Source organism: Leiobunum rupestre, chromosome 1, assembly GCF_980474605.1.
Source record: "Leiobunum rupestre chromosome 1, qqLeiRupe1.1.hap1, whole genome shotgun sequence".
NCBI lineage: Eukaryota > Metazoa > Arthropoda > Arachnida > Opiliones > Sclerosomatidae > Leiobunum > Leiobunum rupestre.
Genome location: NC_143384.1, coordinates 21,422,832 through 21,428,470, shown reverse-complemented (window position 1 = coordinate 21,428,470; position 5,639 = coordinate 21,422,832). Strand labels below are relative to the sequence as shown.

The window sequence follows — 5,639 nt, the reverse complement described above, 5'->3', positions numbered from 1 at the left end:
CAAAACAATCAGTTGGAAGAGCTAATCCAAGGATATTCCGGCTAGTGGTAACAGCGCAGAAACATCCTAACATTTGAAAAGAGAAGGCATCCAATCTAAATGCGAAGAGACCACGAACCAATACAAAATATAAATTTGAATTTTTACTTTATAGCGTCAACAGTACACGCTAACCAATTCCCAAAGACCAAATGACAAATCGAACGAATGGCAAGTATAATGGAAAGCGATTCCAAACAAACCGAAGACGAATTAACGGCGAGGACAATCAGTGCGTACTAGACACGAGGAATTCATATATTTATCAGTCGGAAGGGTGGGCGCCAGAACAGCTAGAAAAACAGCAAAAGATGGATGGTTGTTACGGCGTCCGGGAAACAGAGTCAGAACACATCAATTCGAAGGATAACATTTTCTTTTGTTATAGTCTTTCCCAATAGAAGACGACTACACAGGGGCCACGCGAAATAAGCAAAAGTATGACGCGAAAACTTTTGCCAATCAAAACACAGCCCGCCAATACAAGAAGCGAGCAGAAACAAGTTGATATTTAGACCTAGATTCGGCAACTGCTACTCCCTAACCCGAACGATAACCCCGTCCATACGTGAAGGGCTACTGCCGTAATGAATAAACTACGGAATTGCGGCAAACGCCAGTCTCCCCTCTACACCCAACGTCATATCTGGGGCTATTGTTCGGCAGGGGAAAAAACGCAAAAATTTGGGAGCCTAGAAGCTCTTTCTCGTGGTGCACGGGATAATGCCCAATCTTTTCCGCCCATACTAGAGAGTAGAACGGGGTGAAAACATATTTGTCAGAGTAAAATATGTATCTATAATGCAGGTATTGTTCGTTAGGGGTGCGCTAACTGTAACGGCCCCAACATCCCCCAAAAAATAATATATCTCGTCTTCCCATATATTTGCTAAGGACTACGCTTTTACGCGGGGAAATGCCATTAGGCGATTGCAAAAGTATATAAAATATTTCTGAGCGAGAAGTAGTCGTCAGTTTATACCACCAGTGACCACTGGGTGAAAACTCTGAACTACTCTTGTAACCACGCCACACGAATTAATGGCGTTAAAAGTCATTCGATGAATTGGGCCTTGGGTGATACCTTGCTCATTATTGTTATTATTAAAGAATTCATGTTATCAAAAAGACCGTTTGTATCGATTTTCTAATACCATTTGATCGGTGAAATACAGATTAAAATGGTGTTGTAAGTCAGAAAATTTTCCGGAAAATGACCGAGGCCTTTTTTCCGGAAACATTTCCGTATTTTTCCGAAATAAAATAAAAAAGTTTTAATTCCATGATTAGTCTAATATTGTTTGAAAATTTAAATAAAGCGGAATTTTCACCTCATTTTTTCGAATCTAAAAGTAAAACTAAACCTCTATACTAGTTTAAACTGATTAACAAGGTAACACTATTAATGTTTTGTAGCATGTTTACTGTTATTAGACATTTTATATCGATCAAAAGATAAAAACATTAAAAACCCTTTAACAGTGATCTATGTTTCAATTTTTTATTTTTTCGATTTGCAGAAAATGTTTTCGAAAACGTTTCGCATTTTATTTTTCCGAAAAATTAACAACTCTAGTTTAAAATATGTAGAGATCTCTACGCAGTGTAATTTTCACATTCTATATCATTAAACGAAGTAATGGACTCGCGTTTTGGTTGGTAAAATTCAACACCCCGAGGTGAAGTTACATATGGTTTTGTATGCTTCCATGATTGGCTCATTAATAACTATATTTAGCCTGCGAAAATACGTTTAAAATTTACATAAACTTATTAAAAAATAATTCTTAACTTAATATAATATACAGGATGTGTCAAAAGGTTATGCAAAATATTTAACGAGTTGTAGGGGGTGAGTTTAGAAGTATGCCTGTTTTTCCCCATTTTCCTACGATGAGTTAAAAGAGCGCCAGAAAGCTTCAAAGTGTGGCCTGCTAGCCCCTCGAAGTAGGCTGCAACAAGCCCAAAACCAAGCAGCAGGGACTTTAAACACTGTTTAAGTTTACTTTTTTACGTTGGTTACCTCGATTTGTTTACAAAGTCCTTTTTTACCTATCAACCGAACCCAAACCTAAATGTTCGCATTTCCCTGCTGCTTGAGATTCAAAATCCCGTATATTGTTAAGTGGTCGACGATAACAGTGTCTTCGAATATAATTCAATATTATTTCCAAATGACAGTAACATGTAGCCAGTTCAAAAAAATCTATTGTAGCCAGTAAACACAAAATTATTGAAGCGTTGACAATAACAAATATCCTATAAACCAACTTTCTAGTCAAAGTAAATCCAGAATAACCAAACAAACCTAACAATTACAATCATTACAAAAACCAACCACAAGAAACCTTAAAATATAACATTACACAGGAAATCGAACTATACGAACTATCAATTGACAGTACGCTTACGGGCTAAAATCGGGTAAAGTATACGCACCGCAATTATCACGATTTTAACCTCAACACCGCAAATATTAACTTAGTATCTCCGATATTTGTCCAACTGCGCAAAAAATCACAAACATTTAAAGTTCGAGCATAATAATTATCGCTATCGTGTTAAACAATCATCAAGTTTTGTAATTGCACGTTATAGTACGCCTATCAGACGTAAAAATCGGTTTAAATTTATCTGTCTACATCTATTAGTAGGTACAATAGACGTATAAATATCTATTTTTATGTCTTTCGCTTTGGTCCGGTTCAATTCTATTTTATGGGGGTGGTTTATTAAGTAGATCTCAATGTCTGTCTCTTCGGTGTTTTTTTTTTATCTAAGTAGCGCAAGGCGATGAAGCGTGCTTTTTATCTCGCCATAATTGAGGATATGAGGAAAACCCGTTCACTGTTTATCTTATTTTGTATGAATATGATCCTTTTAACTCCTTACTCCAAGCGATGGTGGTATAGAGGTTAGCATAGCTGCCTTCCAAGCAGTTGACCCGGGTTCGATTCCCGGCCATCGCAAGTGTAATTTTTGATTTTATTTAAGCCTTTATATAAAAGTAATTTTTTAATAAATACAAACTACGTAATTTTATTATATATCAGACTGGCATAGTTTATCATTGAAGTAATTTTATAATATTTTTCTTGCCAGGGTCAAACTTTGAGGTTAGAATTACAAACCGACCAAGTTATCAATTTGTATTTTAAAAATATACAACAATTTGTAAACCTAATTTTCGAATTCTATAATAATAATAATAATAATAATCAGCTAGGCTAATACCCTTGGCACCACCTTAGGCCTAAGTCATCAAGCGACTTTTATAGCCATTAATTCAGGTGACCGAGTTACAATGGGTAGGAGGGTGGTGGCAAGCCCTTAATGCCACGCGAGCCAACAGCTCCCAACACTAACTATTAACTATTCGTGCAAATACAGGACCCTTTAAAGGAACTATTCGTTCAAATACCCTTAAAGGAAGCATAAGCTTCTATATTTATGGAAAGTCATCTAAATTCCTAATTGTACCACCGGGTGTAATATAATGTTGACCTAACTGGTGCTAGTTACGTTAAAAAGGAATCGCAGTGCGTTTTAGCGAATGATTTTTCAATTAAAATATATTTTCTTTAATAGGGCGTGGCCCACTACGAAAACAGCGCCACCTATAAACCGCAATTTCTAATAACCCTAGCTTGTTTATACTCATTTTAAAGAGCGTAACCCACCAAAACAAACCCAAATGGTTGGAACGGAGCTAGACTACACTCCCTTTAATAAGTCCAACCCACCACGAAAACAGCGCCACCTATAAACCACCATTTGTTCCTAAGCCTCCTAATAACCCATGCATATTTATACTCATTTTAAAGAGCGAAACAAACTGTATCCAACCAAATGGGTTACAACCCAAATAACCCCCAACCCACAACGGATCTTACAACAAAACCATACGAAAGGGAAAACATTGCTAATTCCACGCGACAACTTGCTGCTATTTCAATAAAAGCTGTCGGCGTAGCTTTTTACAAGGCCGATCGAGTCCACTTTCCGTCCTTAAGCCTTTGCGCGGCCGATTGCTGTAATTAGGGAATCAATCCCGAAAGGGAGCGTCGCGTCCCAAAATGTCAGTTCGAATCAAGGATTCGCCTCCGATCGCGACGGACGCGCGGGGGATCAAGAGAGAGAGAGCCGTTGCTTCTCTGGGCCTTGGCGGCCGTTGCAGTACAAAGCGTATTATTAGCCAGTCACCTTGCCAGAAACTTGAAATCCGTGGAAAAATGGCGGCCAGTCCGAATATACATTATCTCTATCCAATTTCTTGTCATTTCGGGATGTTTATTTTCTGGTTTTTTTATCCCTCCGGTGAGGGCTAGTTTAGCTGCCACTAGCGCTTCCACTATCGGCGGTATCTACTGGTAGATGGCGCCACTGTTTGATTATCCCCCACCTGCGCCTCCCCTTTCGCGCTTGTCTTCACAGACTTTGTTCCGAGGAGAAAGGTTTTAGCCGACGCTCCGAGAAAATTGCAGGGTCCCGTAAAGTAGACTCTTCAAAGTGAGTATTGGGAGAAAACTTTGCCATCCCGACCTTTTTAGCGCCCTCCTACGACCGTCGACGGAAGCGTTAGTATAGTCGTGTTTGTGTGTCGGTTCGTCGTCAACGAGAAATCACGTTGCCTTCCTTACGCTAAACTCTAGTAAGGGCTACCTCCTTATAGACGGTATTAAATTTCATTTTTATTTAATTTAATTTAATTTACTTTAATTTAATTTAATATACCTTACTTAACTTTACTTTACTTTAATTTAATTTAATTTACTTTAATTTAATTTAATATACCTTACTTTACTTTACTTTAATTTAATTTAATTTAATTTAATTTATTTTACTTTACTTTAATTTAATTCATTTTAATTAAATTTAAATTAATTTAATTCATTTTAATTAAATTTAAATTAATTTAACATAATTTAAGTTAATTTAACTTAATTTAACACAATTTAATTTAACTTTAGTTTAATTTAATTAAATTTAATTAAATTTAACTTAATTTAATTTAATATAACAATTTAATTTATTTTAATGTAATTTAATGTAATTTAATTTAATATAACAATTTAATTTATTTTAATGTAATTTAATGTAATTTAATTTAATATAACAATTTAATTTATTTTAATGTAATTTAATGTAATTTAATTTAATATAACAATTTAATTTATTTTAATGTAATTTAATGTAATTTAATTTAATATAACAATTTAATTTATTTTAATGTAATTTAATGTAATTTACTTTAATTTAATTTATTTTAATGTAATTTAATGTAATTTACTTTAATTTAATTTAATTTAATTTAATTTAATTTAAGGGTGACGTTTATGTAAACAACTATGTACATTACATAGTCACATGTAGTACAGATAAAGCAAACAATATTATTACAAGTTTAGATAGAAATAGTTAGAGAATCTTGGGTACATTTTTATTACAAATTCTCATGCAATTCTATTAAATTCAATTAAAAGTTTTATAAAAGACTGATACTTTATGGAATTAAAAAAAATTTATTTACAATTTTGAAGCATAAATTTGCTTATATTTGTGTTTTTTGGAATTTTAAATTTGTTGAAGAGCTCAACGCT

The 5,639-nt window shown here is 34.4% G+C and overlaps 1 non-coding gene across 1 annotated transcript; it reads left to right on the top strand.

The window, feature by feature from the left end:
- Positions 1 to 2,936: 2,936 nt before the first annotated feature.
- Positions 2,937 to 3,008, top strand: TRNAG-UCC (transfer RNA glycine (anticodon UCC)). Its single transcript has one exon. It is a non-coding gene; the product is annotated as a tRNA-Gly (tRNA).
- Positions 3,009 to 5,639: the final 2,631 nt, after the last annotated feature.